The 26187-nt window shown below is 42.5% G+C and overlaps 1 long non-coding RNA gene across 1 annotated transcript; it reads right to left on the bottom strand.

The window, feature by feature from the left end:
- Positions 1-9001: 9001 nt before the first annotated feature.
- Positions 9002-15151, bottom strand: LOC140587698 (uncharacterized). Its single transcript, XR_011989375.1, has 3 exons — positions 15067-15151; positions 12029-12101; positions 9002-9345 (listed from the first exon to the last, which is right to left on the bottom strand). It is a non-coding gene; the product is annotated as an uncharacterized lncRNA (long non-coding RNA).
- Positions 15152-26187: the final 11036 nt, after the last annotated feature.

Below are 26187 nucleotides of genomic sequence, written 5' to 3'. Positions count from 1 at the left end.
TTTTGTAGACAGAATGTTTCATTACTAAATCATATAGTTTTATAATAGCGTGACCAGTGTTTCAGCTATACCATTCACATTTAAACAAAGCAAAAAAAGAGGTTGAATACATTTCCTTGATCAGCAGGACACACACTCTGTCAAAATACTAACAAGAGGACGCCTGCCATCCGTTGCTGGATGATAAGGTCAATCGAGGCAGTCGTCCCCTGTTATCCTTCCATAGTGGCAGCGGTGAGGCACTGTGATCGGCTTCCATAACGGACACGGTGTATCCAGACCCAGAATCTGCCTTTCAGTCATTTTCTTGTGCATTCATGATTCTGGCATACACAGGCTTCCAGTTTTCGGTATCTGTTTCCTACCAATACCTGTAAGGGTGATAAAACTTGCAGACAAAAGGCAGGAAAAAGGCATTGACTGTGCCTGCTGGCATCTGGAGCATCAAAAAGGTTTTTGAAGATTAGTTGATTCTTTTTTAAATATGACATGCATTACTTGCATTATATCTTGAATTGGCAGTATTGGTCTTACATGCACAAGCCAGTAGTTGCATTCATTTGTTCAACAATTTTTTTTGTCAGTGGGGAGCACTGCTGCCTCACAGTTTCAGGGTTAGGGTTCACCTCCCACCTCCACTAGATTGCACGCTCTCTGGGTGTGGCTCTGGCTTCCTCCACTGTCACCGGAACGTTAAGGTAATGTTGGTACCTAGAATGTAGACATTTGAAATACAAACAACACGCCTTGACTCATTCTAAAAATTTAATTTGCTTTGCGCCACTCAGCCAGTCATGAGCCAAGCATTGCAAGACACAGACAAATAGAAGCTCACTGAAAAGACTAGTATATCGCAGGCCTGGAAAACTCTTCAGGACATATTTGTCAATGACCTCTACAGTTTTGTATGTCTTTTCTCCCATAGCCTCCTTTCAGAGCTGCTAGTACACTTGCTTATCTTTATGTTGGTGCATTGAGAAGTTTGCAGTTATCTATTAAATACTAGTTTATTATTCTTCCAGTTCAGGGCTTGTGGAAGTTTTATCCTCAGGCTCCCCGTAGGAGTTTCATTTCACAGGAATGAATTCTTTGAAACGCAAAGAATACCTCCGCCTGAAATGACGAGCTCAGGGTGCTTCCAGCCCTTCTCGTCTTCTGCACATGTCCTTCTTACCAAAACCCATCACAGAAGCGAGCGGCATGAGACTGCTATGAAGCGGCCTTATTAAAACGCTGAAGCTGAGAGCACTCAGCTAAATGGGATCCATCCGTGTGTGTGTATCAAATCACTTTGCATAGTTTTCCTTTCAGAAAATGAGCTTAATGCTGTTTCTGCAGTGCTTAAAAGAGGTTACCTGTTTCGATTATGCGTATTCTGAGCTATCATTTTGTGATTAATCATGCAGTATTTAAATAGGGTCTCTAATTTTCCTTCTCTCTCCCTGACATTTCCACAGCGTGCCACAGACCTGAGCTTGCATTCACAAAAGCCGCGCCGTGAGGCGGCTCACGATACCGGTGCTCTGTCGCTAACGCGTGTTGCTCCCCCCTCCAGAGTCTCTCGGTAAGCACTTTCCGAGAGCCTTTCCTTTAAGATAAGAGAGTCGGGCGGGGGCTCTGGGAGGACCCTGGGTGGATTCGACTTAGGGGAGTGATAACTTTGGACAGACTGAATAACAGCTGATTAAAACAGTCTGTGTTTGGAAGAAAGTAGGTGACCTTTGGATCATGTGGACCACTCAATTATGATCTCAGTCTCTGATATAAAACTACTTAACTGATAACAAATCTATCATGTTTCTCATGCATGTCCTCTAAATACAGGTGCAATAATATTATTATATTATATTATATTATATTATATTATATTATATTATATTATATTATATTGCCTCTCCTTGGATTGCCACCTTTTCGTGCTGGAGGGGTTTGCGGGCCTCAGTGACACTGGGGGCTATGTTGTCGGGGGGCAATTGCATTGGAGAGCGCCTGGAGGCCGGCTTTGGCCTGTGTGGCCCGGCCGGGTCCAGCCCGAAAGAGGCACGCGGGACCATCCCCAGGTGGGCCCACCACCCGCAAGGGGAATGTCAGGGGTTCGGTGCGATGTGGATCAGGTGGCGGCCAAGGGAGGCCCTGGCGGTCTGATCCCCAGCTGACTAAACTGGCTTTCGGGACATGGAATGAAAGTAGGCTCACCTTAACGCATAGCATGGGCTCTGGAACCAATCTTCTAGAGAGATTCAAGATTCAAGATTTTTTCAAGATTCAAGATTCTTTATTTGTCACATACATAGTTATAACAGGTACAACATGCAGTGAAATGAACCCTGACCGATCCAAAGAGGGGCTGGATGCTCTTTTCTTTTGGAGTTGCGGTGGGTGAGTGACGCCGGGCTGGGGTGGGGCTACTGGTGGCCCCACAGCTCGGTGCATTAATGTTGGAGTTTACCCCGGTGAACAAGAGGGCAATCTCCCTGCGCCTTCGGGTCGGGGAGAGGTCTCTGACTGTCATCTGCGCCTATGTGCCAAATGACAGTTCGGAGTACCCAGCCTTCTTGGACTCCCTGAGTGGTGTGCTGGTTGGATTGCCTGCTTCAGGTCAGGGGAGGAGGTACTGCCTCAAGTGGAGGAGTTCAAGTATCTCGGGGTCTCGCTCACGAGTGAAGGTAGGTGAGATCGAGAGCTGGACAGACGGATCGGAGCAGCATCTGCAGTTTTGTATGTGCTTAACCGGTTCGTCGTGGTCAAAAAAGAACTGAACCTGAAAGCAAAGCTCTCGATCTATTGGTCTATCTTCGTTCCTACCCTCACCTATGGTCATGAGCTATGGGTAATGACCGAAAGAATGAGATCGCTGATACAGGCGGCCGAAATGAGGTTTCTCTGCAGGGTGTCTGGGCTCTCCCTTAGGGATAGGGTGAGAAGTTTGGATATTCGGGAGAGTCTCAGAGTAGAACCGCTGCTTCTCCACGTCGAAAGGAGCCAGTTGAGGTGGTTTGGACACCTGGTGCGGATGCCTCCTGGGCGGCTACCCGGAGAGGTTTTCCGTGCATGTCCTACAGGGAGGAGGCCCCGGGGCAGACCCAGGACACGCTGGAGGGATTATATCTCTCGGCTGGCCTGGGTACACCTCACCATCCTCCCCGAGGAGCTGGTAGAGATAGCTGGGGAGAGGGAGGTCTAGCTATCTCTCCTGAAGTTGCTACCCCCGCGACCCGGATCCCGGACGAGCGGGTGGTGATGGATGGATGGATATATTATATTATATTATCACAGCTACATCAAAAAGTAATTTGCTGCAAATTTTTGCGCGTTTTCCCAGTTTCAGGAATTCTTGGCCAGCTTAGTGTCTGTCCCACAAACAGGTTCGAGTTTGAAAAGGTTTTCGAAAATGCCTCTTGCCTTTCTACTCAAAGTGGAATTACATTTCACAGTACTTAGCCACGCCGCCGAGTGAAGCAAAGGAAAGTAGCGTGTAGGTTCAACACTGGTTATTTGCAAAAAGCTTTGGCCTTGGTTGTTTACGCGGTGCCAGTGAAGGATGAGCTGCTTTGAGAGACTCCCAGATAGACACCCAGAAAGGCAGCCACAATGTCTCAGACTTTCTTAGGACCTTTTCCCGAAGCGCATGACTCCAGCTCCACCTGCTCCTGAAGCTCCACTTTGCTGAGGCCGCTTGGCTTCTCACAGTCGATGCTTCAGCTTTGTGTGCAGATGTGCAGATTAGACGCTTTTATGGCCATTGTATATGCCAGGTCACTGAGTAGGAGCCCTGGGTGGGGTGGTCAGGGGGGGGGGGGTGTAGAGGAAAGATCCTGGCGATGGGAATCGGTATCCTGGAAGTTCGCAGCGCTGGGAAAGTGTGTGGCAGGACTTCCGGCCTGGGGGGGGGGTGATTGCACAGACGGATGGGAGAACAATGCTGGGGAGGGCTGCCAGCAGGGCATGTGGGGTTTCAGGGGGGCCATACATCAGCAAGAAGCCCCCCCATACCCATCCAATGCCCAGGCCTGCCAGGACACTCACAGACACCTCACAGAGGTGAAGGCCATAGTATGTTTCATTAACATGCCCCCTCCTTGCCTGAACAAGCTTGTCCTCCAGGCAGTGCCCAAGATACCTGCGGCACTGGGCTGCATGTTTTTCCCACATTTTTCCCGTGCTTGTTCCCACGGGACCCCATGAGGAACTCGATCCTCCTGAGAATCCCAAAGCTGCTCCTTCTGTGTCAGTCACCCAAAACGCCGCTTGGAAGATTACAGACAATAAAAGCAGTGTTCAAAAAAAATAAATAAATCATAATCTACACTGCATTTATTCTGGACACATACGCTAATACATCTCTGCACCTGAAGCAAACTCAAAGTAGAATCTTATTTGTCTTTTTGCATAATTCAGCCATGTTGCGGTTCAATGTGGAAATGCGGCAAATGCACTGCTATATAAATACCTCACATGCATCATCACACTTTTATGGGCTAATATACAAGTGAGTCAGAAAAGAATGTACCAGTGTGATTGCGTTCATATCGTAAATTATAATTAATTCGCGTTCATGAAAGTATTATTTAACAGTAGCAGTTTTGCCTGCCTGACATGCATGTCGCCTTGTCATCTGCGTCACCACGTCACGCCATTTCCCCATTTTTCTATCCTCTGGGTCTAATTAGGGGCACAGATCCCACAGTGTTTAAGCTGCAGTAAGAGGTCAAAGCCCATTTTTCCATATTTACCTGAGCTGGGACATGGGCACCGCAAGGTGGGGGATGGGTGTCTTGAAACACTTTTTGCTGAAACACAATACTACCCCCCCCCCCCCACACACACTATTTTTTGTTGAAGTAATAATTAATAGCGAAACATGCTAATGAATTTTGTATGTTATGGTGTAACACCACATTGTACATTAAAATGTGATGTAATTTACTGTCAGGGTCAGCCTCTGTTGTCCTACTCTGTGTCTCTTCCCCGTTCGGCCAGCAGGTGGTGCTGGTCATCCCGTTCTTTGTGTTAGTCTTTGTTCCCCACTGTTGCCTGTCTAGCCACATGGCTCAATGTGTTGAGCATGTGGTTGTCTGTGTACCTTGTCCTGTGTTCGAATCCTGCCTCTTGTTTTTGTATGTTGCTCCTTAGTGTTTCTAGTTATTGTATCTGGTGATTTTGTATTTGGTTTTGTTCCTTGTGCCCCTGCTTGTCTTTACCTGTTTGTAATTCCCTAGTGTTGGTTTATGTTTCCTTGGTTAGTTCTTAGTTTCCCTGTTTTTAGTTCCTTTGGGTTTATTAGTTTCACCTGTGCACTGTTTCCCTGGTCTTTGTTAATTAGTCTCACCTGTCCTGTGTTAGTCTCGTTACCCCTTAGTATTTTAGTTCCTGCTTCTGTTCAGTTCCCGAGTGGTTCATTGTTGTGGTTCGATGGTTGTGATGTTTGATGGTTTTGATATTTTCAGTGTTCAACGTGTATTCGGTTTTTGTTATTTAGTCTTGTTTAATCCCCTTCAGTTTTTTACCCCTCGTGGTCCTTTGTTTTTGGTTAGTCCTTTCTTGTGTTTTTTTGTTCAGCCGCCAGTGGGTCGTCCCCCTATTTTGTGCCCGTGTCATGCCACGTTCTTGTACCCAAGCCGCCCGGAACCGTAACAATTTACATACTATTGAGGTAAAGAAAATGCAGAAATGCTGGAAGTTAGGTGGAGCTAGGGTCACTATTTTCAATGGAAAAGTACTCATCTCCATCCTCTAGAACCCCCCCCCGCCGATACACACACACTTAAAAAGGTCGATTCACCCCTGATCTGGGATGTGGCTTGAAAGAAGGTTGTTTTGGTGCTTGAGTGACAGAGGTCATGCCTGGGTGAGTTTCAGTCTCTAGATTTCATTGGGGGGGGGGGGGTTAGATGTAAAGCAATAAGGAATTCCAGCAAATGGGGCTGATAATGTCTTTATGACTGTTATACAGGAGCCTTTGCATATTCCCATTTCCATGGCATTCACTCTCTCCCACTTGGGAGTATTTTTTTTTTTCCCAGACGAATCCTCTAATATGAGAGCAGTGTGGGAGTGATGAATCAGGTCTGCTGAGACATAAGGGCATTTCGAACAGGGTGTTCCTTCCTGCACATGGAGCCTACACCAAGCTATTTCCAACATCAAAGGGCAGAACTTAAACACAGCTCTGGTGCAGAAACAGCAATTTAGCCGGTCGACCCTTCAGCATTAAAATGCTCGTCGTTCCATGCATGATGAATGAAACATGAAATTGTACATTTATGACTATGTGCTGTAACATTGGACGTTCCAACAATGGAAACCGGACACACTACTCTGTGGAAGATTGCATAACATTTGCTTTGGGTGAATTTACGTTAATTTTTATTTAAACAGCGCCAAACTCAAAATCATTTCAAGGAGGGGTTCTGAAGCCTGGGTCAGTGGACCGGTATCAGCTCCCTGCCAGTATTCCATCGGGCTGCAGAACACTGGGGACAGAGTTGCCACCTGTCCTGTATTGAAAAACACAATGGCGTGATCCAGGAAAATACTTCATGTGTCCTGCATTTTCATACACCTTTCTTAGCCTCCCCCTCCCCTCCTCCCCTTTCACACGACATAAAGAGTTCCTCTGATATCAAAAGGGTGGGAACCCCTAATTTAAGTAATTTCAGTTTGCATGTGTGAATTTACTATTTGGCAGGCGTGCAGCAGTTATATGCAACAGAACACCGGAGCAGGTGAGCGCCTCCTTTTTAGATATATAGAATGGGAGCCCATGGCATGATCCGGGATCAGTATGAAATCAATTATCCACATCTTTGTTTTCAGCGGGGCAAGCTCACCTCAGGCGGCGCAGGTTATCTTATTGTGCACTGTGGTCCGTGCGCGAGGGAGCGAGAGAAAGCAGAGCAGGGCGTGAGCAAAGTGGAGAGCCAGTACGCATATCTAAAGTTAGAGGCATACATTTGCGTACGTGGCTGCCCTTTTACCATGCTTCTTAGTTACATGCTGAACGGGGGAAGTCTCTCGCCTTTGGAAGCAGCCGTGCACGTGGGCTGCTTTGCGGTATTGACGTTAAATGAAGCGATGTTTCCCTATGGACGCTAAGTGGGATGTTCCAAAATGTAATTTGACCCTGCAGTGGGTGCATTAGTTGCGTTGGTGGAAACTAAGTGAAGGCCTATCTTATTAGCTCAGCATCAGGTAAATATCCAACGCTCAGTGTAAAGGATGCAGTCAGAATCGCGTCCAGACTCCACGCATATATGAAGACTGGTTGTGAATGGAATCAGTCGTTTGGAGATCCAGTTCCAACCCTGGACCAAGTTTCAGCCTGTTGATCCCTTGAGAGACGGATTTTCTCATTGCGAATCCACTTCTGGGGCGGGGAGGGATGGGGGCGGGTTCAAGTGCTAAACTGAAAAAGTGCTGTACGTTTTGTCTCACTGCTTGCGTCATCTGTGGCCACCTTGTGAATTTTACAGCTCCGCAGGTGAAAACTTTGAAGTTAGCCGTTAAGCCTCTCTTGATGTTGGGATCAAAGCGGGACTGTGCCCATTGTGTTTGATCTCTTTGAAAAAGGAATGGAAACCCCTGCCGATTCAAGATGTAAGGCCATTGTGATCTAGCTTGTGTGTCTCAGACCTGTTATAATAATGACTTCACACTCTTAGATGTTACCTTAGTTTATTTCTGCTGATTCTTTTAATGTCAGTAACATTCTGGCCCACATCCATGTGGTATATGCAATGCTAATAGCAGACAGGTATGAATATTGTATGGTGAAAGGATATATAGTGCAAGAGCAGAGAGTCTGCTGAATTTTTTTTAAATTGCACTAGTCAGACTTGAGGTTTGAGCATGACCCTGGGTGAAGGAGGGTCATGGATTGTACCAGGGTCTGATGTTATACCAGTGACCAACATTCAGAGATGGACAGGCCGTCACACGTACCGGCCATTTTCCCAGTGGGCCAATGTTTGTGTGGGCCGGCAATATTTATCATGGAGGTCCCCCCTCCCCATGTCAGTAAAATGTCCCATGAGGCCATGGGGTACCCCAAAGTCTAGGGCTATCTCAGTCCGTTCCTGCCAAATTAAAGTTATTAATAAAGTTAGGCCCAACATTTGTGCTGACAGCCTTTTATTGGTTTGCATAAGGGACAGGAAATGAGTCACACCTACAGATGGATCTGAGATTAAATACCAACACACAAGCTGTTGCATACATGATAAGCATTTGACAGACCCAAACAAATGCTCTGCTGAGGCCAGCACCATGAACCCATGTAAGTGTTACACATTATTATGCACTTACTGGCAATAATGCAGATAGTTCTTAACTAAATGGAGCTTTTTTAAGGTTGCTGGGTCAAGCCCCGGCCTCAGCAGAACAGTCACGTTTGAGCGAGGCCCTTCACCCCCTGCTCCGGGGGGGGGGGGGGGGGGAATGTGCCGCATGCTGGCTGACCCTGTGATTCGTCATTCTAAACAGTTTGCAGTATGTTTCTGTATTTCACCTTGAACATTTATGTTGAAACGTCATGGTGTTGACAAGACAAAGATCACTAATAACTGAAGAATAAACATTTCTCTGTACCCGAAAGGGCAATGGCTGAGTATTAAAAGAGTATGTTTTATTTTTTTTTTCCCAAAGGGGATTTCACCAGCTGACATTATGGATATAAGTTGTAAATGTAAAGTGTATGAATATATAGAAACAGCTATATCTGTTAAAATAAAAAAAATTAGCAAAGAATATTTGTTATAGCTAATTGCACAATTTACAAATATTCCAGGACAAACAAATACATCAGTTGAAAAAAACAAGCAAGAAACATTCAAGACAGAAAATGACTAGGAAAAAACACAAAAGTAGACTTTGAGTTTCAATAGAATGCTTATTATCAGTTCAATTTAATTCCACAGTTTAATAAATACCCCTGTGCCATTAGCATGGCAGCCAGAAGCTTACAGGGCTACTGGCAATGATGAAGGTCTTGCTTGCATTTAGCTAATACTTCAGAATATAATAGGTAATAGCATGATGAAACCAACGCCTAAAATATATAAAGAATAAAAAATATTTGGACATTTTTTTAAAATAACTATTTCCACTGAAATGACATAATAAGACACAATTATGAATGTTGTCGTGCACCTTAATGTAGCACAGTGTGAGTTCTTCAAGTGAGTCAAGCCATTTGCAAAAGTCCAGCAATTAAAATGTTGGCGTGAGCTTGTGGCACCTCTGCTTGCTGGCTCTGCACCCCGGCCTTCTCCGCAACGGCGGAGCGCAGACATCATGTCACTGAGTACAGCATTCAGTCCCACTACCAGCCTTCAGTTTATTTCTGACCTTTCAGAAGGAAGGAAGTTCATTTGATTTTGGCTTAAATACAAAACGCAGTAAGTCACAGCACAAGATTTTGGCCCACAAATTGTTATTTTTTGTATAAATTACATCAGTAAGATCAATAGCGGTGATGATTTTACGTTCTCTGATGATAAAGTGGACGAGGAACCATAACTCCAAAATTTAATTAATTTAATACTTTGTCTGTATTCAAGAGCACCTTGGGGGGGCTGATGGGACATATCCCAGTATTTAATTATTATTTGGCAGTACCGTTTTTAGACTGACACGCTGTCTGGGGTGTGTACCCTAGCTCCACTCCTCCTGTAACAGGCTTGAGATCCTCACAAGACCCTAACCAGAATAAGCAGGTAAAAGATGCATGTATGTATGTATGTATTTATGTATGAATGGATGGATATATGGATGGAAATGTTTTTGATTGGTTTTACAGTAACACCAAAGAGCTTGTGGTTCAAGAGGTTGGTAGGTGGTGCTGGTCCTGGGTTCAAAGGAGGAAAAGCCTGTTCATGATGTGCAATTTGCCTCATTTGTACGTCAATTTATACACAGACATCTGCTCAATAAATCATTGTGAATGTAAACTGCCGAAATGTTGTTGGTTTGCTGTGTGCAACAGCGGCAACAAGTACAGGGACGGCTTGTATTCCCAGAAGGCTTTGCCCTGACTCGCTGGGTACACCCAACCTCCCATGTCTTGCCCCCAGGATGCATTTGTATCTGAGAACGGATTTGGAAACTGCATCAACAACGTCAAGCATTACTCACCGGATGTACTAACCCAAGTAGCAGGCAAATGGTAAATACCACAAAAGCATTTCATTAAACATTGTAATGTGGTGAAAAGAAAAAAAAAAAAGTTCAAAGTTAGAACCGTAGCCAGGCTGTGGGAAGATAGTTATTTAACGCTGAGCAGTTCTGTGATTCCGTCGGTTTCTTCACATTCACAGTTACATCGTTTGTCAGTACGAGTCAGTAGCTGCATGACTGCAATTAAATACTCGTTTGCGATCCACACAGTTTGCCTAAGGTGTAAGGTTAGGTGTGCGTGTGGTGTTTCCTTAAAAGCCTTCTTCAAAGCTTCAGTTTCTAAAGTGTAGCTACTAACCAGGAATCATGTTTTACTCAGTTTTTAAAGATACTCATGAATTATTCTTTTTTCTACCCTTGTATTAAAGCACATAAAGTTTTTAAATTCTTGTTTACAGTGAAACATGGTAAAGAGCAACACTACATTTTTTTCCTATTAAAAACGATATGGGCCATTTGGAAGAAACATTCAATAGACTAGTATGACTGAGCTGATAAGCATACAGTAAGTGTTTCCTACGTTGAAGATGTTTTTTACTGCATGCTCACATGTTTATATCGTCGACTCTTATTCTTGCTTTTATACTTTTTAGAGTTTTCTCTTTATCAATAATAGGTAAAATGGAAAACCAGCTATTATTGCTACTGTTAGTATCATTCACCTTATTTGTTAACTTTTACAACCCGCTTTGGAGAACACACTGTCGAGTGAAATAATTCCACATCACCATGGCCCAGGTGCATCAGACTTACCCAGAATCCTCTTCTAAGTGAAAGGACAGTACTGCTCGATAGTTTACCACAAATACTAAAGCACAGAGGTCATGGAGGAGGAAGTAGAGATATCGAGTGTAACGGGTAACAGGAACCAAGCCAGTTAAGGAAACAGACTTGTAACTTGACAGTGGCCAGTGGCTGCGATGCTACTACTGTTGTAGCATTAAATAAGGTTTTCACACTGGATTAATGCAATGTAGCTGCAGTCTGTATACTGACATCACTGTAAATCACTTCAGCCAAATTCACTGCAGGATTTCATTTGCTGCTGCCTGCAGTCCGGTACTAATAGTCATGCACACGTTGTCCCAGTACCCTCTAGTACCCTTGCTAGCGCCATTAAAAGGGCCAAGAACATCCTCTTTATTCCAGTTTGTATTCAGCTTTGTGAAAGTTGAATCTTTAATGATTCAAATTTAACTGGCAAAACGCCAGAGCAGAAACCCGATGCTTCATGGGGGTCAAACTACCTCCGACCTGCAATGAAATGTAACAGAACACATTCTAAGGCAGTGCGACTTTCAGAACCGCCCCCTCCTCCGTGCGGATATCTGACAGCCTCCCCCCCACGCTTACGCACTTCCAGGAACACCCCTCGGTGCGATTCACTGCCACTGCTCTGCAGACTGGATTAACAGGAATCAGTCACACCTTTTTTTTTTTTTAAATCTCAGCGAAGAACTTCATGTAACTGGGGTGACGGATGAAGGGAAGCCTACTGCGCGATGAGGATGTCTCTCTCACGCTTTGCAGTTACTGTACTATCGATTAGATAGATAGATAGATAGATAGATAGATAGATAGATGTGTTCTAATTCAATGTTTAAGTGTTTAACCGGGTTTTCCAGCTGCTTTCAAATGCATCAACCGCAAATATTGGTGCCATAATGGAAACATAGATGGTTTAAACCCTGATGTACGAAAAGCCTTCAAAGAGCCAGCGAGCGACCACACTAGCACATGCTCCTAGCTTAGACCACAGTTGAAGTCAGCTGACCGACTTCCTAGAGGGGACTAAGAGGCTCATAGAATGTGATTGATTTATTCATTGATGAAAGGCTTTCCAGCTGTGACACACCTGTCTTTCAGCTGCAATGAGCAGGTGTTCTGGTGGGGGCATTAATCTCAAGTGAGAATCCCATGGGGCAATGCTGCAGACAGGTGTGATAGAGAATATGAAGGTGACTAGGTACTGTAGACTGAGGTAGAAACAAACCAACACAGAGATGACAAAAGATACCTCTGTTGAATTGTACTGGTCTGTTATTTAAATATACATAGTGACAAAGCTTTTCCATATATATATATATATATATATATATATATATATATATATATATATATATATATATATATATACTGGATTAAAAAAGGCTTTTCTGTATATATTTTCTGTTGCAATGACAAATGATTAGATGGGAGGGCTTATTGGCCAGCCCTCTGCGCTTTTACAAACACTCATTTGCCAAAAACCATATGGAATAGAACCATGGAAACATATAACTACTGTTTTTTTTTTCTGGGTAGTAGATATGTTACTATGGAAACCACTTAAGCTTCATGCCCATGCTTATCTATTTATTTTAGTCTTAAAGAAAAACAGAACATTTTATGCTAATGCCATTCAATGCTAAATAAATCCTTTCGCTGATGTGATTTGATGGACCTGCCATTTCATTTGGCACCACGCACAAAAAAATTATATATTTAGACCCAAATGGGTGTTTTTCATGAGGCAAATTCCATATCCACAACAACACCACCTATCCTCTCCATGCCCGAATAAAGCCCTAAAAATAAAGATGCCCAATGACTCAGGTATAAGACTGATTATGGTTTCATTTTCAGGGGTGAGTATGGCTGAAAATTTGTGGATGTCTATTTCTATGACTCTCTGACAGTGATAGCTGTTAGTCCTTAGCCCATGTAATTCATCTCAACACTGCTGCCAAAAATAATGATTGTTTATCGTCAAATGAAAACAGAAGGTGTTTTTTTTAGTTTAGATATCATAAAGTTCAGATATTATGAAGTTTAGATATCATGTTGTATCTAAGAATTTTGGTAAGTCAAACCAAAGACAGGAAGAAGACCTGATGAAGATTGAACTCTGACCTTCAACTGAAGTTATTTGGATTTCATCTGAACTATTAGTCAGAATTGCAAGAAATTTTAAGAAAAAGCTGAACCCCTTGTCCAATAGAAGAATATAGTATAGAAATTGCGGCACACTGAACCATTAAGACTTTCTTCCTCCCTGTTCTAGGTTAAACATATCTACCCTTCTATTCGTCAGCAACAATTCCGTCATCTCCTGTCTATTGTGTCTAAGTGCGTATGTGTCATGGCTCCAGTCCGTGTGCAAATCTGATTGAAAAGCATAAAGTTTGCAGCTAAAAACAGAGCCTACTTGCAAGGTTTCTTTCTGACTGTCTGCACAAGGTCTGCTCAGAGAGGTTGCCGTGGCAACATCAGAACGATAATAGCAGACATCACTGGTGCGGAATGACGTGGTGACTTTTGGGCCATGGTAGTGGCGTTTCATTGTCATCGAACAGAGATTATGAAAATGAAATAGCCTTAGACTGTGTTTTATGTAGCATTTTATGAAGTCAATCATTTAATAGCAAAGGAATCTGTGCTCTTCTCTTGCACAAAAGCTGGATTTTATTAACACTCACAGCGGTGTCATACAGAGTACGTCCTTCAGAAAGTGTGAGGCTGGCTGCCTCAGTCAGCATTAAAACTGAGGGGAATAACTGTGCTTGTAAAGCATAACACATTACTATGCAAATATCATGACAATATATTTCAATCTATCTTATAATCACTTATCTTGGTTAGGGTAATGGGGGGGGGGGCTTTTCCTTTTGAATTTCCATCATAGGATGCAATGTGTACACTACCCCTATATGAGATACTGTAAACATGAATACAATCATTTTTGCAATATGGCAATAAATCCATTATCGCCATTATTATAATGAAATGCCTCAAATAAGTGTTCACAATGTCTCAACCATTAAACCAAAATTGTACATTTAAACTGATCAGTAGCTAAATATTTGCATATTTTGTTAGTTCATACCGTACTCAACATGGCGGATGGCGGTCCTTCACACTGTGAAAGACTGGGAAGCATCGTGCACACTCAAGCCTGCATGGCTTTTGCTCTGCCTACGACGCTACTTCGTATCATTAGTCACTTTAAAGAGAAAGATAGTTGAGGATAAACAAACCGGTGGCTATAATTTGTTAGTGTTTCACACAGCCGTGAATCCTAATTTGTGGGTGTTGATGGGAGACATTTTTCATCTTGGGGTAAACAAGCATGAGCAAACTTTGCACTGTCTGAAAGCTCCAGTTCGTTGAGAGTCACTGTAAGTGTCCTACACCAGCAGAACCACAAAAACAACCACACCTCTGAGATTTCCTATCATTTTCTTGTTATGTCATTTCTTGGAGCACATTGGGATTCCTGCATGCCCATGGTGTTGTGGTTAAGTACCTGTAGACTGAATGTTTCTAGTCCAAGTCCTGTTATTGTATTCATGAATAGGGTACATACTCTCCAGCAAAAATATTAACACAAGCAGATAATGTCCTTTTTCTCTGTCACCTAAATCCCAGTGGGAGAATGTGATTGTGAGAAAAACAGCCGTATAGCTCAGGAAAGGCGCTTAAGGTCGACTCTGAGCCCCGCCTTTCAATTAAGGCAGCCGGCTGTCACACATTCACATCCCCACAAGGCTTTTTAAGTTAATAGCTGTAAACATCGAGCCACCTGGACTGACTGGTGTTCAGGACCCTCCCTCTCTGGTAGCGCATCATGCTCACACTCGCCTCCCTCACAAGTTCACGGCGTCGATTTACTGACGTCCTCCTGGACCACCATACGGTACATGTGAAAACCTACAGACCAGGAGCGCGGCGGTAAGAATGACGTCACGCACTGGAATTTAGTTTATGCTGCCCTCTCCGCTAGCCTACATGCCGGTGCTTCCTTGTTCCATCAGGCTGTTCTGTCATTAACTGCCTTCATCTGCCAAAGAGACATCAGTCAGTCGGGGGGAGCCTATTCAGCGTAGGTGTGAAGGTATCGGCGCGTATATTTACCGCTCATCGTTATTCCTCCCCCTGTAAGGCTTATCCAGCTCACATACAGCCACCCTCCAGTTTTCTTTCCCCTGCCAGAGCAATTTCCGCTTGTCTAGATAGCGAGTGGTGGCGGAGGACGACGATGAGTCATAGCTCTGAGTACAGATGCAGCACTTGTACGATTGTGAATTAGAGGGATCTTAAATACTGTAATTTTGTATATTCACTGCAGCAAATGAGCAATACAGAATGCATGAGGAAGATCTTCCTGAAATGAATGCTCTCCATTGTCAAAGAGGTGTTGATTCCTTCTTGTTAGCTGTCTTGGGTGGGTCTGCAAATGCCTTCTGGCTTGTATTAGCCATCAGTCTGGACTAAGGTGTTTCATTACGGTACTGGATCCACACTTGCTTGTGAGAGATTTACTCGTCCAGGAACCTCAGAAGCATTCAATCACATTCTTCAGTTCGTCAGTGTTTTTCTTTCTTTTTCATTTGCAGTCCTACCTGTTGTGATATCCTCCTGAGACCCCACCCATTCATTTATGTCCATTGTAGTGGACGTTTTATTTTTGCATCTGTCTTTTCACTGATGTTAGGAAACATATTTATTCCTGCTGTGCACTAAAGAGGACATGCTGTGAAATTAACAATAAAAATAAATTGGAAAAAATCTAAATTGTAAGATGTCTTATTTCCTCCGAAGACAAATAACCTAAAATTGAAGGACACTTTTTTCCTTGGGTCTCAGGAGGATATAACCTCAGTGGCTTGTGCCCTGTCATGCCCAGGCTAGTGAAAGTAAGAAAGTTAATGCTACTTAATGCTGTTTCAGATAATAGGGGAATGGTGACTCACACCTCTGGGGTTTGACTCCACTCTTTGTGTAGAGTTTGCATGTTTAGATGAGCTGGTATCTCTAAATTGCCCACGCGCTTGCATTTGTGTTTGCCTTATGATGGACTGGTATCCCTTCTTGGGTATTACTCTGCTTGGTGATCCCCAGAATAAGCTACAGGCCCGTGACACTGTACTAGACAAGCAGTTAGATGATGGATGGACATTATTTTCAAATATAGATAATGTAAAGGGCTGATAATAGTTATATTATTTAAGAAGGCATTTAAATTCAGTGCAGAATGTTGAAATTAATTTTATGTTTTCTGCCTCTTTTTGGCTGAAGATATAGAGGCTGCGAAAGGTGCTCCATCGTGACAGTATCAGTGTGATGTCCAGACAAGATGGGTACAAATTGGGAGGATCTTTCCGTCAAATGAGGACTTTGAGCACTGTGCTGTGCGTGCTGTGATGCGTGACATTAACGGGCAGCCGGGAAACATTGAGCAGCTGTAGGTCATGGTGGACGAACATAAATCGGGCATAAAATCTCATACCGGATCGCCCTGAAAAATTTGTCAAATTTCAAATGAGGATAATTTGGAAAACAGAAAATTAATTTATGGAAAATTAGGGTTTGAAGTGTTATACACGAGTTTCTACAAAATGTCCAAAATCTTGTGGTTTAGGTGGGCCAATATCTGAAAATCGACCTTGTTGCATGTTTGTGTGGGTGTCTTGTGAATGTTAGTGACATTCTGCTCCCAGAATCTTCTGCCAAGCTGACCTTGCATTGGATCAGCAATGGGAGACAGATGGATGGGAAATATGCGTGTGAAGTTTTCAGTCATGATAGAGATTAATAGTAGGAAGCTTCCAGTTTTCAATGACTTTTTGATCTGAAACAAACAATTGGGAAAATATTTAAGCTTGAATTAAACTTTTGTTCATTTTCTTAACTGATTAGATAACAAGCACTAGTGGCTACAACATCTTAGCAGCAAGATTTAATATATGAGAAACCCTCAAAGGTAAATCTACAGACTGAAACGTGTTGAATTACGGCAGATTTGTCACCTTTGAAAGACACGTATTTTGTGAAATCCTGACCTCTAGTGGTGTGAAATACAATTGCACGTTTCCTCTTTTTGCACAGTCATTCCATACCCTTGATCATTGTAAATAGATATTGTGTTCCGAAGAAACAGTTGATTAGAAATAATACATGAAACAGTGCCTCGGTCGTCTTGTGGGTTAATGCAGTAGGAACCTCTAGCTACCATGTAACAAATCAATTTAAGAAAATGAGACATGCTTCACCTTGTAATTTCTATCTCCTAAAATATCTATTGGAAGCAACAACAAAATGTGGTGCTCTCTTCTAGTTTGAGTTCCTGTTTAGACAGCATTTTCAATGGCTAGACAGTAATTGCTCGTTAATTGCAATGGTCTTTATCTGCTAAAGCTAAAATGCTTTAGAGAGTAAAGGACAAATGTATTTTAAACCGAGAAGTTTTAGTGTCTTAAGTTTTTGCTTTTTAACGTTCTTTTATGACCTATAATAACCTCACAATCTAGCTGAATGTCCATATGTCCTATTTATTACTATAGTTTCTGAGCATTGGTTTATTTGGTGAAAGAAATGACTGAAAATGACAATGTTTCGGTCAAGCCCTGCTTCAACAGCTGAACTGTTTATCTTCTGCGTGCCAAGCCAAGACCATTTGTTTAGAACGTGAAGTTTGTCTGGCAATAAGCATAGGAAAACATTGCTCAAGATACACTCGATATCTCATGTTAACACAATAATGTATGGTGAGTTACCAGGGGTGTGGGATGTATACACCCCCAATATTTGATTTGGCTTTAATCATCCCCCTACAAATAGACCTTTACCTTTATATTATTAAGTTGTCACCCCCCCCCATCAAACACTCTTCCATGCCATTGTGAGTTACCACACATTTTCATCTTCAGTGAGTAAGCATATTAAAACTACTCAAAATGATGGAAAACTGATGAATCTTGTGCCATTTTCGATTTCCAGGCATCAGCTTGAAACCAGTAATGGAGGACATTGTGTAGGGTGAGTTTGACATTTCATTGTGAGAGCTGGAGGCCCATTTGCTGTTTTGTTGACTCAGGGGACTCTCTCAGGCTGTCTCCCAGGAAGAGTGAACTACACTCCATCTGCTTCCCCCACGTCTGCAGTTATATTCAGCCATTTTTCTTAATTTTTTTTCTCACCGAGCAGCCTTTGGATGGGACTTTGGGGTGAGCGTGGCACTCTCCAGGGCCAACCAATCCGAGCACTGTCCGGACCAAAGGTATCACCCTGACTGGCCGGTAACTGTGAGCCACCTTTAGAAGGCCCTGTGACCCATGCAGTAGCGTCCAATGATCACACATCCAGTTTCTGCCACCTAGTAGCAGTGTTTACCACCATGCAAACCACACATTTTCATAGGGCCCCTGAGCTTTGAGGCCCCCTGTTGGCCACATATAGTCACTACACTAAATATTAAATAAATGTAGGAGATGCCGAAGCAGTATGCTCTCCTAACTGGCTAGCTACCTATGGCCTTCTGACTGTATTCAATAACTATTTATTAAGTTTTTGAAACATCTGGGGGGGGGGGGGGACCAAAATGAAAACCTGAGTGGTGCCTGAAACAAGAACTGGCTCCCGCCCTCATCTTATATCTTAAATTGCAAACACTAATATCTTTAAAGGATTTTAAGATCATCATGAATAGTACAGTGACTGAGGAATGTCAATGTTTTGCTTGAGAAGGCACTGTGCAAAAACAATTGTTCTTCTGTTTTATTGTTTTACTGTTTAATGTCTTATTGTCATGTATATGTTTACGTTTTGTATGGCTGCTACCTTGGCCAGGTCTCTCTTGTAAAAGAGATTTTATATCTCAATGGGACTTCCTGGTAAAATAAAGGTCAATAAAATCTTACTGGGGGCATAAACAAGCACCGTCACCCCAAGGTCCCGCCTCGCTCCATCATGAGAATGCAACGCAGATCCATTAAAACATGATTAAGGCGTGTTCCTCTTTTCCCCCCCGCGTGCTCAGTGGGGTAGCACCAGGAGCTCGCCCTTATCATGCGCTCCGTCTCTCCTGTCCTTACGCCGCGTGCCAGGGTGGGCACACACGCCAGAGAGAGCCATGCTGCCCCCATCAGCGTTGGCACTATGCTGTCTGTGGACAGATTGACTACCTGGCCCAACCTTGCAGCAGTGAATCCCTGGTCTTAAAGATTAAGCCATGCATGACTAAGTAAGCACAACTGTAAACATGAAGCTGCGCATGGCTCATAAAATCAGAGGGCAGTGTGTGGCTCTGTGGGTTAGGAGCTCGTGCCTCGTTCTGGAAGATCATGGTTTGAATCCCATGTCCAACAGAGTAATCAGGTTCTTGATCAAGGCATCTTATCCCTAAAAACTGCTCCAGCAGTGCCAGAAACATGGTTGATCCTGCAGGTTTCTCTCACCTGTCTATACTCTCAGTAGGGGGCGCAGTGTGGCGCTGCAGGTTAGGATGATGTGTCCATGATTGGAAGCTTGCCAGTTCAAATCCTGTGGTCAGGAGAGTGATGTCACTGCTGGGCCCTTGAGCGAGGCCCTGAACCCCAGGTGCCCCAGGGACTGTCTAGCCTTGTTCTCTAAACTATATGTCCCTTTGGATAAATGTGTCTGCCAAATAGATAAAATCTAATGAGAGCAAGATGGGAATTTGCAGAAACCATGGAATACTTAAGTACTTGTGCTTGTACAGCAATCAGCCATAACATTAAAGCCACCTGCCTAATATTGTGTAGGTCCCCCCTCGTGTCGCCAAAACAGCTCTGAACCGTCAAGGCATGGACTCCGGCATTAAGATGTTGGCAGCAGAACCTGTAAGTCCTGTCATCTGTGAGGTGGGGCCTCCATGGATTGAACTTGTTTGTCCTGCACATCCCACAGATACTCGATTTAATGAGATCTGGGGGATCTGGAGGTCAAGTTAATACCTCGAACTCTTTTTCAAGTTGCTCAAACCATTCCTGGACAATTTTTGCAGTAGGGCAGGGTGTATTGTCCTGCTGTAAGAGGCCTCTGTTATTGGGCAATACCATTAACATGAAGGGGTGTACTTAGTTTGCAACAATGGTCAGGTAAGTGGTACGTCCAAAAGTAGCATCCATATCAATGCCAGGACCCAAGGTTTCCCAGTAGAACATTGCCCAGAGCATCGCACTGTCTCCGCTGACTTTCCTTCTTCTCCTGGTGCATCCGGGCACCATCTCTTCCCCAGGTAAACAACATGCATGCACCCAGCCTTCCGCATGATGTAACAGAAAACATGAATCATCAGACCAGGACACCTTCTTCCATTGCTCCATGGCCTAGTTCTGACACTCACATGCCCATTGTAGGTGTTTTCGGTGGTGAACAGGGGTCAGCATGGGCACCCATCACTGGTTCACCTTCCTTGGATCACTTTTGGTAGATACTGATCAATGGCTACTGGGAACACCCTACAAGACCTGCCGTTTAGGAGATGCTCTGACCCAGTCATCTATCACGGTTTGACCCTTGTCAAAGTCACTCAGATCCTTACACTTGCCCATTTTTCCTGCTTCCAACACATTAGCTTCAAAAACTGACTGTTCACTTGCATAATATATAATGGCCCCGCTCACAGGTGGTATTGTTACAAGATAATCAATATTATTCACTTTATCTGTCAGTGGTTTTAATGTTATGCCTGATTGATGTACAAATGGCAAATAAAGTATTATTAGAAGTTTAACTGGAAAAGAGAAACTTTAAACAATTTCTTAACTGGTGTATGTCAAAGCAAATAATAAGACTTCAACTACTACCCTGAAATCAGAGAATAATATCAAACGTTTTGGAAGGTCACCCCCATTAAGGTCTGAAATGATTCACTGGGGGGTTGCATGGTATTCAAATTGTTATGGAAGATTAAACTAATGCAAATAATTAAAGAATTTTAGGTACAAAATAACCTCTCAGCACTTCAGGGACAGTGCAAACTCTGTTGTGAGAGTACACATACTTACTGGAGCTTTTTTTTTTATTAGATTAGATTAGATTATGTTACGTTGTGTTGTGTTACATTACATTCAACTTTATTGTCATTACACAAAGTACAAGTACTGAAACAAGGAACTGCAGTTTGGAATCTAATCCGAAAGTGCAAAATAGTGTATATGGTTGTTCAGAAAATTGAAAAAACTGATCTCTGGCAGTACAATATCAATATGAAACAAAGAACCTTGGCACCGACATTGAGACTAAGAAAAGTTTAAATTTGATGACATTTAGAATTAACTTGTCCAGAATTTGGAAGATCCAGGTGCAGGAATAAGTAAATTCCTTTCCAGTGACTCCAAAATGGCAACAACTTCTTTGTCTGGCCAATTTCAAATTATGAGGTCATATCTTTTTATTTCTCAGGCAGAGCAAGACAAACACGGGAAATTCAATAAATCATACAAAAGAACCGAATTAATCTGTGTTGTTTCAAAATTATCACGGGTTGGATGAATAATCAAGCAAGACGAGACATACCCAAGTCATGAATGAGAAACGAATCAAAATCTGAGCTTGTGTGCGAGATTCTTCTTTGGTGGATAGGATTAAAGGGCAACGCGCCAGGACCAATCAGGCGAGCCCCGGCCTTTGGTGTGCTACGATTGCAGTGCCCTGTTATCTGAAGGTAACCGTGGTTTAATCAAGTAAACCAGATGAAAAGTGAAGGACCTCTCAGACACGGTCTGGGATTTATGGAAATGTGACAAGGATTATGCTAATATGGTGTTGAATGTCGAGCTGTTTGAAGGCCTAATATGCACATAAGAGATAAACCGCCCCGCCAACTTTTTTATGAGCGAGACATGGGAATTAGGCCTCACTGGCAGGTTGGTGAAATATTTATGGCATCAATGGCTTAGAAATGCAGGTAAAATTTTATCTGACAGGCACAATCCTCCGAACGCTCATAATGTAAAGAACAAAATCTATATTCCTGTTAAAAGTTTTTACAGTTGCTTCCTCTTTTTATCTGTCACTACCTTGAGGGCCAAAATATTTGACTGTGGCTTACTTGTGCTCCCCGCATAACATACTGTACAGCCAGGGGAATCACCTACTGTAGGGCTGTTTTAGCTGGACTTCAGCCCCCCTAAATAAATGTACACTAATTTGTTTACAAGGTGTGCTCTCATTCATTGTCATTAAAATCAGACCCCCTAGAAAAGGCTTGGCGCCACTTTTCATAAATCTCTAGTGACACCCCTGCATATTGTAACACACAAAATGGACCCTAGATTCTACAAACTGACCCAGCAGCACTCAAACTCCCCATTTGCATCCTCCCAGTTACCAGATGTGGCCTTGATCAAATTCAAAACACTGATTTAGAGCAGCCGTTGCCTGTGGAGTGCAGTGCCCTGACACTGAATATTTCCAGCTTCCATAACTGGCTGTGCAGTGCATTGTTTCATTAAGCCTGTAATGCCAGCCAATCACAGAGCTAAGCTAAGCAAGAGGGACATGTTCAAGATCACTGCATCTGCGAAGTAAATATCTTCATAGTTTCATCGTCGTTTTCAACAATCAGCTCACTAAAAGTGGCATTGTTGCGTGTTTTTGAAACTGCAAATGTTACAATAACAATGTTACAATAATCTTTATTGACGTGGTGATCACATAAAACTCTGAGAACCCATAACTTGGATTGCTCTGCAATGAGGGATTATTTCAATGCTTTAATTTTTCTTCAGTGACTGGAAATGGAAAAAAAAAATGTATTAATCATTTATAAATCAAATATGTAGTCAAATATGTAGTATTATAATCTTTAAACAGTCTTCAGTTGTTACAGATATTCAGTCTGAAGGAATATTTATAAGCACAATTTCACATTTCTTTTGGTTCCTTTCCATTACATTGGAGAGACAACACATTTGTGTAAAATGAATGTATGTACCAAAAAACAAACTTACAGTCTAGTATGACAAGAATGACAAATGCTTTATGGTGTAATGAATATAATCTTTTTTTTTCCAGTGGTGTGATTTTCTTAATATTTATATTCATTATTTAAGGTAATCTTTGGTTATACCTAAATCTAATATTAGTAAAATGTTCAAATGCGATCAATGTCATCTGAATGTGTTATAGCAGTAACCCCACCATGTAAACAGATCGTTCAAGTTCATCACCCATATTAAATAATGTTTACATATCCCGAGTACAAGCACATTTTGACACTCTTCCAGAACTGGCTAAGGTTTTTATAAAGAACGATCGTGTAAGACAATTGCATGTCAGCATAAACCCCAACCCACTGTCCACCAGCGGGCTGGAAATAGCGTTTGTAAACAGCTTGTTGAATTAAATGCTGATGTGATGATATCCTGGTGGGCGCTTTGCATGAAACTCAAGCACCTAATCACTTCCACGAAATCGAGCAAGGCGGATAAGTGCACATGATGCACTTAAACAAGATATACAGAATTCACTTTTTTCTTTTTTTTTAAAAAAAGACAGTTGCGGAAGAAAATGAGAAATTACAAATATGAGTTTGCAAAAAGAAGTTTCTAAGAAATGAAGGCTTCGCTGTGAGGCGAGATTTGAACGATCGTTTTAGTACCATAAGCAGAAATGAAAAAGGTCCTTTAGAGCAATGTACACAAACGCCTCTTACCAAGGCTGAGTTATACACTACAGTGAGTCAATGCTGCAGGGAGGTTCCAGTTATGTTAGATTTAGAGGGGATATCTGTACATAACTAACACATGCTAATGTGCAGTCTTATGTAATACTACATTTGTTACATTTGAAGGAAGACATCCATTAATTCTCAGATTTACTCAAAAACAAGATCATAAATGTATAAAAGAACGTGTAAAACATTTCTTCGTCATTTTGGAGCCCATTATAAAGAAAAAAGACACAGTATTTTTTTGGCTTTGTCCCCCCTCCCCCAGCCATCACAGTACACATAAGAACAATCATGGACTGAGTGAGTCTGGGGCCAAGGTTATGCTCAGAGACCATGATACCATGCATTTTCTAAAAAAAAAAAAAACCAAGAAACATTCAAAAACTTAAGCAGTGAAATGTCCTTCAAGCAAAAAAAAAAACATCTAACTTCCAAAATGTTTGAGTAAACCAATTCCTATACCACCACATGGACATTTCTCACTACCTTACAGTGGAAAGTGGTCTTAAAGGCTTTCGATGAGCTTAACAATTTGGACTCAGTTGTTCAAAAGTTATATTTGGATCAGAATGATCCCGATTTAGAAATCCCATGTTTTGCTATCCAGGATTGGGTAATCCATCTTAGTTTTATGCCAGTTTTTCAAAGCAACATTGGATTGGATCACCCTGATCCAGATACAAACTTTTCAAGATCACCAAATCCGGATGACCAGTGTTCTAAACCGGACGACATATCACAATGTAGACTGCTAGCTATGTAAACCACAGGTAGAACAACCAGTGTGGGGTCACTTTAAGTGTTTTTATTTTTAGCGTTTTAAAAATTCCTGGATAACACATAAGGTTTGATGCAGATCAAAATCAAGATTGGATTATGTGATCTAATCTGATTTCAGAATCCTTTTTTTTTTTTTTTTACTTTTGAACCACCCATTTTCAAGATTTGATCCAGTCCGATAGTCAAAATCTGATCAGACTCCATCTGAACAACTGGACTTTGATGTAAGAATCACCGCTCATTGCCACATGGCCCCAACCTCCAACAAAACTCAGATTTTGAATAATGCTCAGTGCTTTGTTGTTTCACAAATTAAATGTATAGGACAAAACGTATAGGAAAAAACGTAAGATGTGTGGTACCTTTGAACCAATTGCAAGCCATAGATTCACAGCCAGGCTAAAGACTAAAGTTGGAAACACTATTTGCGTTTTTTTTTATAGACAGGCAGCACAGTGGTTAGCCCTATTCCCCCACACCTCGAATCCCACCTCTGCTCTGTGTGTGCGGTATTTGCATTGTTCTCCCCATGTCGTGTGGGTTCCTGCCAGCTGAACAAAGCCTAAGGCTAATGGGCATCTCGCATTTGCCTGTAGCGAGTGCCCTGTGATGGACTGGCATGCTGTCCAGAGTCTACCGCAGCTGTGTGTCCTACGATGCCTGGGATAGGCTCCAGGTTAAGCCGGTTAGAAGTTGGATGGTGCTAAATACTCCCACAGAGAGCAAACGTTTTGTGACAAAAGCACCAGAACCACACCGACCATATTAGGTTATTCATTTACATACGAGCAGAATTCACGGACTACCTTTTCACAATAAATCTCATTTCACGTGCTTTCAGGGTTTTGTTCCTACCAACGATGTGCACAGGCTTTTTCGAGGGGCAGGTGCTCAAATGGGGGGAGCTCTTTGCACGTGTCTGCCTCATTTGACCTGCTGGTTGGCACGTGCCTAATCCTACTTCCCTGTTTACATGGTGGCGATGGGCCCAGATTCAGCTCATCAACACAGAGGCCCGTTCCAGATGGGGAGCTGAGAAGCCCGACCCGACTCAAACAGCTGCAGCAGTGTGCAGGGGTCTGATGTGGCCCGTGTGTTTGCTGGAGGAGAAGGAAAGCGAATGATGTGCAAGTTTACCTCAGAATTTCGCGTGGGGGTAAAGTAAGCAACGGCAAACAGCTCTGGTAAACAAAAACACAGTTAAGATAAATGTCAAATTACCAGATTTTGTGATGCCGCATGTTAACATATGTTATTTTAAGGACACCTGGGGTTGTTTAAGACTACAGTCAGTTAAATCACTATTGAGTAAAAGCATTTTTATTACAAAAAGGCTAAAAACTGTTAGAGAATGTTACAATAAAAAACATTAAATGTTACACAGCAAGATTAGCTGACCAGCATTTTAGTTTCTTTTTTAAATGAATGCGTTCCCCAGTGAGAGTTTGGAACAGCACATATGTCTTTGTTTACAATCGATTTATGGTCATTTTAATGCTATCTACAGCAAGTACGCATCCTATCCATCTTCTCCACCTGATGCTACTGTCTCCTTACAACCCCACCTGCCCTATGTAAGGCCTGAGTCACTAGCATCTTCCTTGCTTCACCTGTGGTTGCTTGTATTTTTGCACCTTGTTTCATGCTGCTTTATTTGCATTTGAGGTGGAAAGTGGAATTTGACTGGCAATGGATTGTGGGTAATTTGTTATTACAGACCAGACCGCGGTCTTATAAGCAGTCAGAGTTTGTATTTAGCTATAGCTTTCAAATTA

Source organism: Paramormyrops kingsleyae, chromosome 2, assembly GCF_048594095.1.
Source record: "Paramormyrops kingsleyae isolate MSU_618 chromosome 2, PKINGS_0.4, whole genome shotgun sequence".
Classification (NCBI taxonomy): domain Eukaryota; kingdom Metazoa; phylum Chordata; class Actinopteri; order Osteoglossiformes; family Mormyridae; genus Paramormyrops; species Paramormyrops kingsleyae.
This window is presented reverse-complemented; position numbering and strand designations above follow the sequence as displayed.